Genomic DNA, 13,796 nt, shown 5'->3' with positions numbered 1-13,796 from the left:
AATCTAGTATCTAAACCCGTCATGTAGTATCTAAACCCGTCATCTAGTATCTAAACATATCATGTAGTATCTAAACATATAATCTAGTATCTAAACCCGTCATCTAGTATCTAAACCCGTCATGTAGTATCTAAACCCGTCATGTAGTTTCTAAACCCGTCATCTAGTATCTAAACCTGTCATCTAGTATCTAAACCCGTCATGTAGTATCTAAACCTGTCATCTATCATCTAAACCCGTCATCTAGTATCTAAACCCGTCATGTAGTATCTAAACCCGTCATGTAGTATCTAAACCCGTCATGTAGTATCTAAACTCGTCATGTAGTATCTAAACCCGTCATGTAGTATCTAAACCCGTCATGTAGTATCTAAACCCGTCATGTAGTATCTAAACCCGTCATGTAGTTTCTAAACCCGTCATGTAGTGTCTAAACCCGTCATCTAGTATCTAAACCTGTCATCTAGTATCTAAACCTGTCATGTAGGATCTAAACCCGTCATGTAGTATCTAAACCCGTCATCTAGTATCTAAACCCGTCATCTAGTTTTTAAACCTGTCATCTAGTATCTAAACCCGTCATGTAGTATCTAAACCCGTCATGTAGTATCTAAACCCGTCATGTAGTATCTAAACCCGTCATGTAGTTTCTAAACCCGTCATCTAGTATCTAAACCTGTCATCTAGTATCTAAACCCGTCATGTAGTATCTAAACATATCATGGAGTATCTAACTATATAATCTAGTATCTAAACCCGTCATGTAGTATCTAAACCCGTCATCTAGTATCTAAACCTGTCATCTAGTATCTAAACCCGTCATCTAGTATCTAAACCTGTCATCTAGTATCTAAACCCGTCATCTAGTATCTAAACCCGTCATCTAGTTTTTAAACCTGTCATCTAGTATCTAAACCCGTCATGTAGTATCTAAACCCGTCATGTAGTATCTAAACCCGTCATGTAGTATCTAAACCCGTCATGTAGTTTCTAAACCCGTCATCTAGTATCTAAACCTGTCATCTAGTATCTAAACCCGTCATGTAGTATCTAAACGCGTCATGTAGTATCTAAACCCGTCATGTAGTATCTAAACCCGTCATGTAGTATCTAAACCCGTCATCTAGTATCTAAACCTGTCATCTAGTATCTAAACCCGTCATGTAGTATCTAAACCCGTCATGTAGTATCTAAACCCGTCATGTAGTATCTAAACTCGTCATGTAGTATCTAAACCCGTCATGTAGTATCTAAACCCGTCATGTAGTATCTAAACCCGTCATGTAGTATCTAAACCCGTCATGTAGTTTCTAAACCCGTCATGTAGTGTCTAAACCTGTCATCTAGTATCTAAACCTGTCATCTAGTATCTAAACCTGTCATGTAGGATCTAAACCCTTCATGTAGTATCTAAACCCGTCATGTAGTTTCTAAACCCGTCATCTAGTATCTAAACCTGTCATCTAGTATCTAAACCCGTCATGTAGTATCTAAACCCGTCATGTAGTATCTAAACCCGTCATGTAGTATCTAAACCCGTCATGTAGTATCTAAACCCGTCATGTAGTATCTAAACCCGTCATCTAGTATCTAAACCCGTCATGTAGTATCTAAACCCGTCATATAGTATCTAAACATATCATGTAGTATCTAAACATATAATCTAGTATCTAAACCCGTCATCTAGTATCTAAACCCGTCATGTAGTATCTAAACCCGTCATGTAGTTTCTAAACCCGTCATCTAGTATCTAAACCTGTCATCTAGTATCTAAACCCGTCATGTAGTATCTAAACCTGTCATCTATCATCTAAACCCGTCATCTAGTATCTAAACCTGTCATCTAGTATCTAAACCCGTCATCTAGTATCTAAACCCGTCATCTAGTATCTAAACCTGTCATCTAGTATCTAAACCCGTCATCTAGTATCTAAACCCGTCATGTAGTTTCTAAACCCGTCATCTAGTATCTAAACCTGTCATCTAGTATCTAAACCCGTCATGTAGTATCTAAACCCGTCATGTAGTATCTAAACCCGTCATGTAGTATCTAAACCCGTCATGTAGTATCTAAACCCGTCATGTAGTATCTAAACCCGTCATCTAGTATCTAAACCTGTCATCTAGTATCTAAACCCGTCATGTAGTATCTAAACCCGTCATGTAGTATCTAAACCCGTCATGTAGTATCTAAACTCGTCATGTAGTATCTAAACCCGTCATGTAGTATCTAAACCCGTCATGTAGTATCTAAACCCGTCATGTAGTATCTAAACCCGTCATGTAGTTTCTAAACCCGTCATGTAGTGTCTAAACCCGTCATCTAGTATCTAAACCTGTCATCTAGTATCTAAACCTGTCATGTAGGATCTAAACCCGTCATGTAGTATCTAAACCCGTCATGTAGTTTCTAAACCCGTCATCTAGTATCTAAACCTGTCATCTAGTATCTAAACCCGTCATGTAGTATCTAAACCCGTCATGTAGTATCTAAACCCGTCATGTATTATCTAAACCCGTCATGTAGTATCTAAACCCGTCATGTAGTATCTAAACCCGTCATCTAGTATCTAAACCCGTCATGTAGTATCTAAACCCGTCATATAGTATCTAAACATATCATGTAGTATCTAAACATATAATCTAGTATCTAAACCCGTCATCTAGTATCTAAACCCGTCATGTAGTATCTAAACCCGTCATGTAGTTTCTAAACCCGTCATCTAGTATCTAAACCTGTCATCTAGTATCTAAACCCGTCATGTAGTATCTAAACCCGTCATGTAGTATCTAAACCCGTCATGTAGTATCTAAACCCGTCATGTAGTATCTAAACATATCATGTAGTATCTAAACATATAATCTAGTATCTAAACCCGTCATCTAGTATCTAAACCTGTCATCTAGTATCTAAACCCGTCATGTAGTATCTAAACCCGTCATGTAGTATCTAAACCCGTCATCTAGTATCTAAACCTGTCATCTAGTATCTAAACCCGTCATGTAGTATCTAAACCCGTCATGTAGTATCTAAACCCGTCATGTAGTATCTAAACCCGTCATGTAGTATCTAAACCCGTCATCTAGTATCTAAACCTGTCATCTAGTATCTAAACCCGTCATGTAGTATCTAAACCCGTCATGTAGTATCTAAACCCGTCATGTAGTATCTAAACTCGTCATGTAGGATCTAAACCCGTCATGTAGTATCTAAACCCGTCATGTAGTATCTAAACCCGTCATGTAGTATCTAAACCCGTCATGTAGTTTCTAAACCCGTCATGTAGTGTCTAAACCCGTCATCTAGTATCTAAACCTGTCATCTAGTATCTAAACCTGTCATGTAGGATCTAAACCCGTCATGTAGTATCTAAACCCGTCATGTAGTTTCTAAACCCGTCATCTAGTATCTAAACCTGTCATCTAGTATCTAAACCCGTCATGTAGTATCTAAACCCGTCATGTAGTATCTAAACCCGTCATGTAGTATCTAAACCCGTCATGTAGTATCTAAACCCGTCATGTAGTATCTAAACCCGTCATTTAGTATCTAAACCCGTCATCTAGTATCTAAACCCGTCATGTAGTATCTAAACATATCATGTAGTATCTAAACATATAATCTAGTATCTAAACCCGTCATGTAGTTTCTAAACCCGTCATCTAGTATCTAAACCTGTCATCTAGTATCTAAACCCGTCATGTAGTATCTAAACCCGTCATGTAGTATCTAAACCCGTCATGTAGTATCTAAACCCGTCATGTAGTATCTAAACCCGTCATGTAGTATCTAAACCCGTCATGTAGTATCTAAACCCGTCATCTAGTATCTAAACCCGTCATGTAGTATCTAAACCCGTCATGTAGTATCTAAACCCGTCATCTAGTATCTAAACCCGTCATGTAGTATCTAAACCCGTCATATAGTATCTAAACATATCATGTAGTATCTAAACATATAATCTAGTATCTAAACCCGTCATCTAGTATCTAAACCCGTCATGTAGTATCTAAACCCGTCATGTAGTTTCTAAACCCGTCATCTAGTATCTAAACCTGTCATCTAGTATCTAAACCCGTCATCTAGTATCTAAACCTGTCATGTAGTATCTAAACCCGTCATGTAGTATCTAAACCCGTCATGTAGTATCTAAACCCGTCATGTAGTATCTAAACCCGTCATGTAGTATCTAAACCCGTCATGTAGTTTCTAAACCCGTCATCTAGTATCTAAACCCGTCATGTAGTATCTAAACCCGTCATCTAGTATCTAAACCTGTCATCTAGTATCTAAACCCGTCATTTAGTATCTAAACCTGTCATCTAGTATCTAAACCCGTCATGTAGTATCTAAACCCGTCATGTAGTATCTAAACCCGTCATGTAGTATCTAAACCCGTCATGTAGTATCTAAACCCGTCATGTAGTATCTAAACCCGTCATGTAGTTTCTAAACCAGTCATCTAGTATCTAAACCCGTCATCTAGTATCTAAACCTGTCATGTAGTATCTAAACCCGTCATGTAGTATCTAAACCCGTCATGTAGTATCTAAACCCGTCATGTAGTATCTAAACCCGTCATGTAGGATCTAAACCCGTCATGTAGTATCTAAACCCGTCATGTAGTTTCTAAACCCGTCATCTAGTATCTAAACCTGTCATCTAGTATCTAAACCCGTCATGTAGTATCTAAACCCGTCATGTAGTATCTAAACCCGTCATGTATTATCTAAACCCGTCATGTAGTATCTAAACCCGTCATGTAGTATCTAAACCCGTCATCTAGTATCTAAACCCGTCATGTAGTATCTAAACCCGTCATATAGTATCTAAACATATCATGTAGTATCTAAACATATAATCTAGTATCTAAACCCGTCATCTAGTATCTAAACCCGTCATGTAGTATCTAAACCCGTCATGTAGTTTCTAAACCCGTCATCTAGTATCTAAACCTGTCATCTAGTATCTAAACCCGTCATGTAGTATCTAAACCCGTCATGTAGTATCTAAACCCGTCATGTAGTATCTAAACCCGTCATGTAGTATCTAAACATATCATGTAGTATCTAAACATATAATCTAGTATCTAAACCCGTCATCTAGTATCTAAACCTGTCATCTAGTATCTAAACCCGTCATGTAGTATCTAAACCCGTCATGTAGTATCTAAACCCGTCATCTAGTATCTAAACCTGTCATCTAGTATCTAAACCCGTCATGTAGTATCTAAACCCGTCATGTAGTATCTAAACCCGTCATGTAGTATCTAAACCCGTCATGTAGTATCTAAACCCGTCATCTAGTATCTAAACCTGTCATCTAGTATCTAAACCCGTCATGTAGTATCTAAACCCGTCATGTAGTATCTAAACCCGTCATGTAGTATCTAAACTCGTCATGTAGGATCTAAACCCGTCATGTAGTATCTAAACCCGTCATGTAGTATCTAAACCCGTCATGTAGTATCTAAACCCGTCATGTAGTTTCTAAACCCGTCATGTAGTGTCTAAACCCGTCATCTAGTATCTAAACCTGTCATCTAGTATCTAAACCTGTCATGTAGGATCTAAACCCGTCATGTAGTATCTAAACCCGTCATGTAGTTTCTAAACCCGTCATCTAGTATCTAAACCTGTCATCTAGTATCTAAACCCGTCATGTAGTATCTAAACCCGTCATGTAGTATCTAAACCCGTCATGTAGTATCTAAACCCGTCATGTAGTATCTAAACCCGTCATGTAGTATCTAAACCCGTCATTTAGTATCTAAACCCGTCATCTAGTATCTAAACCCGTCATGTAGTATCTAAACATATCATGTAGTATCTAAACATATAATCTAGTATCTAAACCCGTCATGTAGTTTCTAAACCCGTCATCTAGTATCTAAACCTGTCATCTAGTATCTAAACCCGTCATGTAGTATCTAAACCCGTCATGTAGTATCTAAACCCGTCATGTAGTATCTAAACCCGTCATGTAGTATCTAAACCCGTCATGTAGTATCTAAACCCGTCATGTAGTATCTAAACCCGTCATCTAGTATCTAAACCCGTCATGTAGTATCTAAACCCGTCATGTAGTATCTAAACCCGTCATCTAGTATCTAAACCCGTCATGTAGTATCTAAACCCGTCATATAGTATCTAAACATATCATGTAGTATCTAAACATATAATCTAGTATCTAAACCCGTCATCTAGTATCTAAACCCGTCATGTAGTATCTAAACCCGTCATGTAGTTTCTAAACCCGTCATCTAGTATCTAAACCTGTCATCTAGTATCTAAACCCGTCATCTAGTATCTAAACCTGTCATGTAGTATCTAAACCCGTCATGTAGTATCTAAACCCGTCATGTAGTATCTAAACCCGTCATGTAGTATCTAAACCCGTCATGTAGTATCTAAACCCGTCATGTAGTTTCTAAACCCGTCATCTAGTATCTAAACCCGTCATGTAGTATCTAAACCCGTCATCTAGTATCTAAACCTGTCATCTAGTATCTAAACCCGTCATTTAGTATCTAAACCTGTCATCTAGTATCTAAACCCGTCATGTAGTATCTAAACCCGTCATGTAGTATCTAAACCCGTCATGTAGTATCTAAACCCGTCATGTAGTATCTAAACCCGTCATGTAGTATCTAAACCCGTCATGTAGTTTCTAAACCAGTCATCTAGTATCTAAACCCGTCATCTAGTATCTAAACCTGTCATGTAGTATCTAAACCCGTCATGTAGTATCTAAACCCGTCATGTAGTATCTAAACCCGTCATGTAGTATCTAAACCCGTCATGTAGTATCTAAACCCGTCATGTAGTTTCTAAACCCGTCATCTAGTATCTAAACCTGTCATCTAGTATCTAAACCCGTCATCTAGTATCTAAACCTGTCATGTAGTATCTAAACCCGTCATGTAGTATCTAAACCTGTCATCTAGTATCTAAACCCGTCATGTAGTATCTAAACCCGTCATGTAGTATCTAAACCCCTCATCTAGTATCTAAACCCGTCATGTAGTATCTAAACCCGTCATGTAGTATCTAAACCTGTCATCTAGTATCTAAACCTGTCATGTAGTATCTAAACCCGTCATGTAGTATCTAAACCTGTCATCTAGTATCTAAACCTGTCATGTAGTATCTAAACCCGTCATGTAGTATCTAAACCCGTCATCTAGTATCTAAACCCGTCATGTAGTATCTAAACCCGTCATGTAGTATCTAAACCTGTCATCTAGTATCTAAACCTGTCATCTAGTATCTAAACCCGTCATCTAGTATCTAAACCTGTCATGTAGTATCTAAACCTGTCATCTAGTATCTAAACCCGTCATCTAGTATCTAAACCTGTCATCTAGTATCTAAACCCGTCATGTAGTATCTAAACCCGTCATGTAGTATCTAAACCCGTCATGTAGTATCTAAACCCGTCATGTAGTATCTAAACCCGTCATGTAGTATCTAAACCCGTCATCTAGTATCTAAACCCGTCATCTAGTATCTAAACCCGTCATGTAGTATCTAAACATATCATGTAGTATCTAAACATATAATCTAGTATCTAAACCCGTCATCTAGTATCTAAACCCGTCATGTAGTATCTAAACCCGTCATGTAGTATCTAAACCCGTCATCTAGTATCTAAACCTGTCATCTAGTATCTAAACCCGTCATCTAGTATCTAAACCTGTCATCTAGTATCTAAACCCGTCATCTAGTATCTAAACCCGTCATCTAGTATCTAAACCCGTCATCTAGTATCTAAACCCGTCATGTAGTATCTAAACCCGTCATGTAGTATCTAAACCCGTCATGTAGTATCTAAACCCGTCATGTAGTTTCTAAACCCGTCATCTAGTATCTAAACCTGTCATCTAGTATCTAAACCCGTCATGTAGTATCTAAACGCGTCATGTAGTATCTAAACCCGTCATGTAGTATCTAAACCCGTCATGTAGTATCTAAACCCGTCATGTAGTATCTAAACCCGTCATCTAGTATCTAAACCTGTCATCTAGTATCTAAACCCGTCATGTAGTATCTAAACCCGTCATGTAGTATCTAAACCCGTCATGTAGTATCTAAACTCGTCATGTAGTATCTAAACCCGTCATGTAGTATCTAAACCCGTCATGTAGTATCTAAACCCGTCATGTAGTATCTAAACCCGTCATGTAGTTTCTAAACCCGTCATGTAGTGTCTAAACCCGTCATCTAGTATCTAAACCTGTCATCTAGTATCTAAACCTGTCATGTAGGATCTAAACCCGTCATGTAGTATCTAAACCCGTCATGTAGTTTCTAAACCCGTCATCTAGTATCTAAACCTGTCATCTAGTATCTAAACCCGTCATGTAGTATCTAAACCCGTCATGTAGTATCTAAACCCGTCATGTAGTATCTAAACCCGTCATGTAGTATCTAAACCCGTCATGTAGTATCTAAACCCGTCATGTAGTATCTAAACCCGTCATGTAGTATCTAAACCCGTCATCTAGTATCTAAACATATCATGTAGTATCTAAACATATAATCTAGTATCTAAACCCGTCATCTAGTATCTAAACCCGTCATGTAGTATCTAAACCCGTCATGTAGTATCTAAACCCGTCATCTAGTATCTAAACCCGTCATGTAGTATCTAAACCCGTCATGTAGTATCTAAACCCGTCATCTAGTATCTAAACCCGTCATCTAGTATCTAAACCCGTCATCTAGTATCTAAACCTGTCATGTAGTATCTAAACCCGTCATGTAGTATCTAAACCCGTCATGTAGTATCTAAACCCGTCATGTAGTATCTAAACCCGTCATGTAGTATCTAAACCCGTCATGTAGTATCTAAACCCGTCATCTAGTATCTAAACCTGTCATCTAGTATCTAAACCCGTCATGTAGTATCTAAACCCGTCATGTAGTATCTAAACCCGTCATGTAGTATCTAAACCCGTCATGTAGTATCTAAACCCGTCATCTAGTATCTAAACCTGTCATCTAGTATCTAAACCCGTCATGTAGTATCTAAACCCGTCATGTAGTATCTAAACCCGTCATGTAGTATCTAAACTCGTCATGTAGGATCTAAACCCGTCATGTAGTATCTAAACCCGTCATGTAGTATCTAAACCCGTCATGTAGTATCTAAACCCGTCATGTAGTTTCTAAACCCGTCATGTAGTGTCTAAACCCGTCATCTAGTATCTAAACCTGTCATCTAGTATCTAAACCTGTCATGTAGGATCTAAACCCGTCATGTAGTATCTAAACCCGTCATGTAGTTTCTAAACCCGTCATCTAGTATCTAAACCTGTCATCTAGTATCTAAACCCGTCATGTAGTATCTAAACCCGTCATGTAGTATCTAAACCCGTCATGTAGTATCTAAACCCGTCATGTAGTATCTAAACCCGTCATGTAGTATCTAAACCCGTCATTTAGTATCTAAACCCGTCATCTAGTATCTAAACCCGTCATGTAGTATCTAAACATATCATGTAGTATCTAAACATATAATCTAGTATCTAAACCCGTCATGTAGTTTCTAAACCCGTCATCTAGTATCTAAACCTGTCATCTAGTATCTAAACCCGTCATGTAGTATCTAAACCCGTCATGTAGTATCTAAACCCGTCATGTAGTATCTAAACCCGTCATGTAGTATCTAAACCCGTCATGTAGTATCTAAACCCGTCATGTAGTATCTAAACCCGTCATCTAGTATCTAAACCCGTCATGTAGTATCTAAACCCGTCATGTAGTATCTAAACCCGTCATCTAGTATCTAAACCCGTCATGTAGTATCTAAACCCGTCATATAGTATCTAAACATATCATGTAGTATCTAAACATATAATCTAGTATCTAAACCCGTCATCTAGTATCTAAACCCGTCATGTAGTATCTAAACCCGTCATGTAGTTTCTAAACCCGTCATCTAGTATCTAAACCTGTCATCTAGTATCTAAACCCGTCATCTAGTATCTAAACCTGTCATGTAGTATCTAAACCCGTCATGTAGTATCTAAACCCGTCATGTAGTATCTAAACCCGTCATGTAGTATCTAAACCCGTCATGTAGTATCTAAACCCGTCATGTAGTTTCTAAACCCGTCATCTAGTATCTAAACCCGTCATGTAGTATCTAAACCCGTCATCTAGTATCTAAACCTGTCATCTAGTATCTAAACCCGTCATTTAGTATCTAAACCTGTCATCTAGTATCTAAATCCGTCATGTAGTATCTAAACCCGTCATGTAGTATCTAAACCCGTCATGTAGTATCTAAACCCGTCATGTAGTATCTAAACCCGTCATGTAGTATCTAAACCCGTCATGTAGTTTCTAAACCAGTCATCTAGTATCTAAACCCGTCATCTAGTATCTAAACCTGTCATGTAGTATCTAAACCCGTCATGTAGTATCTAAACCCGTCATGTAGTATCTAAACCCGTCATGTAGTATCTAAACCCGTCATGTAGTATCTAAACCCGTCATGTAGTTTCTAAACCCGTCATCTAGTATCTAAACCTGTCATCTAGTATCTAAACCCGTCATCTAGTATCTAAACCCGTCATGTAGTATCTAAACCCGTCATGTAGTATCTAAACCTGTCATCTAGTATCTAAACCCGTCATGTAGTATCTAAACCCGTCATGTAGTATCTAAACCCCTCATCTAGTATCTAAACCCGTCATGTAGTATCTAAACCCGTCATGTAGTATCTAAACCTGTCATCTAGTATCTAAACCTGTCATCTAGTATCTAAACCCGTCATCTAGTATCTAAACCCGTCATGTAGTATCTAAACCCGTCATGTAGTATCTAAACCCGTCATCTAGTATCTAAACCCGTCATCTAGTATCTAAACCCGTCATGTAGTATCTAAACCCGTCATGTAGTATCTAAACCCGTCATCTAGTATCTAAACCCGTCATGTAGTATCTAAACCTGTCATGTAGTATCTAAACCTGTCATCTAGTATCTAAACCCGTCATCTAGTATCTAAACCCGTCATGTAGTATCTAAACCCGTCATCTAGTATCTAAACCTGTCATCTAGTATCTAAACCCGTCATGTAGTATCTAAACCCGTCATGTAGTATCTAAACCCGTCATCTAGTATCTAAACCCGTCATGTAGTATCTAAACCCGTCATCTAGTATCTAAACCCGTCATCTAGTATCTAAACCCGTCATCTAGTATCTAAACCCGTCATCTAGTATCTAAACCCGTCATCTAGTATCTAAACCCGTCATCTAGTATCTAAACCCGTCATCTAGTATCTAAACCCGTCATGTAGTATCTAAACCCGTCATGTAGTATCTAAACCCGTCATGTAGTATCTAAACCCGTCATGTAGTTTCTAAACCCGTCATCTAGTATCTAAACCTGTCATCTAGTATCTAAACCCGTCATGTAGTATCTAAACCCGTCATGTAGTATCTAAACCCGTCATGTAGTATCTAAACCCGTCATGTAGTATCTAAACCCGTCATGTAGTATCTAAACCCGTCATCTAGTATCTAAACCTGTCATCTAGTATCTAAACCCGTCATGTAGTATCTAAACCCGTCATGTAGTATCTAAACCCGTCATGTAGTATCTAAACTCGTCATGTAGTATCTAAACCCGTCATGTAGTATCTAAACCCGTCATGTAGTATCTAAACCCGTCATGTAGTATCTAAACCCGTCATGTAGTTTCTAAACCCGTCATGTAGTGTCTAAACCCGTCATCTAGTATCTAAACCTGTCATCTAGTATCTAAACCTGTCATGTAGGATCTAAACCCGTCATGTAGTATCTAAACCCGTCATGTAGTTTCTAAACCCGTCATCTAGTATCTAAACCTGTCATCTAGTATCTAAACCCGTCATGTAGTATCTAAACCCGTCATGTAGTATCTAAACCCGTCATGTAGTATCTAAACCCGTCATGTAGTATCTAAACCCGTCATCTAGTATCTAAACCCGTCATGTAGTATCTAAACCCGTCATATAGTATCTAAACATATCATGTAGTATCTAAACATATAATCTAGTATCTAAACCCGTCATCTAGTATCTAAACCCGTCATGTAGTATCTAAACCCGTCATGTAGTTTCTAAACCCGTCATCTAGTATCTAAACCTGTCATCTAGTATCTAAACCCGTCATCTAGTATCTAAACCTGTCATGTAGTATCTAAACCCGTCATGTAGTATCTAAACCCGTCATGTAGTATCTAAACCCGTCATGTAGTATCTAAACCCGTCATGTAGTATCTAAACCCGTCATGTAGTTTCTAAACCCGTCATCTAGTATCTAAACCCGTCATGTAGTATCTAAACCCGTCATCTAGTATCTAAACCCGTCATCTAGTATCTAAACCCGTCATCTAGTATCTAAACCTGTCATCTAGTATCTAAACCCGTCATGTAGTATCTAAACCCGTCATGTAGTATCTAAACCCGTCATGTAGTATCTAAACCCGTCATGTAGTATCTAAACCCGTCATGTAGTATCTAAACCCGTCATGTAGTTTCTAAACCAGTCATCTAGTATCTAAACCCGTCATCTAGTATCTAAACCTGTCATGTAGTATCTAAACCCGTCATGTAGTATCTAAACCCGTCATGTAGTATCTAAACCCGTCATGTAGTATCTAAACCCGTCATGTAGTATCTAAACCCGTCATGTAGTTTCTAAACCAGTCATCTAGTATCTAAACCTGTCATCTAGTATCTAAACCCGTCATCTAGTATCTAAACCTGTCATGTAGTATCTAAACCCGTCATGTAGTATCTAAACCTGTCATCTAGTATCTAAACCCGTCATGTAGTATCTAAACCCGTCATGTAGTATCTAAACCCGTCATCTAGTATCTAAACCCGTCATGTAGTATCTAAACCCGTCATGTAGTATCTAAACCTGTCATCTAGTATCTAAACCTGTCATGTAGTAACTAAACCCGTCATGTAGTATCTAAACCTGTCATCTAGTATCTAAACCTGTCATGTAGTATCTAAACCCGTCATGTAGTATCTAAACCCGTCATCTAGTATCTAAACCCGTCATGTAGTATCTAAACCCGTCATGTAGTATCTAAACCTGTCATCTAGTATCTAAACCTGTCATCTAGTATCTAAACCCGTCATCTAGTATCTAAACCTGTCATGTAGTATCTAAACCTGTCATCTAGTATCTAAACCCGTCATCTAGTATCTAAACCTGTCATCTAGTATCTAAACCCGTCATGTAGTATCTAAACCCGTCATCTAGTATCTAAACCTGTCATCTAGTATCTAAACCCGTCATGTAGTATCTAAACATATCATGGAGTATCTAAACATATAATCTAGTATCTAAACCCGTCATGTAGTATCTAAACCTGTCATGTAGTATCTAAACCCGTCATCTAGTATCTAAACCCGTCATCTAGTATCTAAACCTGTCATCTAGTATCTAAACCCGTCATCTAGTATCTAAACCCGTCATCTAGTATCTAAACCTGTCATCTAGTATCTAAACCCGTCATGTAGTATCTAAACCCGTCATGTAGTATCTAAACCCGTCATGTAGTATCTAAACCCGTCATGTAGTTTCTAAACCCGTCATCTAGTATCTAAACCTGTCATCTAGTATCTAAACCCGTCATGTAGTATCTAAACGCGTCATGTAGTATCTAAACCCGTCATGTAGTATCTAAACCCGTCATGTAGTATCTAAACCCGTCATGTAGTATCTAAACCCGTCATCTAGTATCTAAACCTGTCATCTAGTATCTAAACCCGTCATGTAGTATCTAAAC

The sequence above is a fragment of the Salvelinus fontinalis genome, unplaced genomic scaffold, assembly GCF_029448725.1.
Source record: "Salvelinus fontinalis isolate EN_2023a unplaced genomic scaffold, ASM2944872v1 scaffold_0029, whole genome shotgun sequence".
Taxonomy (NCBI): Eukaryota; Metazoa; Chordata; class Actinopteri; order Salmoniformes; family Salmonidae; genus Salvelinus; species Salvelinus fontinalis.
Note: the sequence above shows the minus strand (reverse complement) of the source record.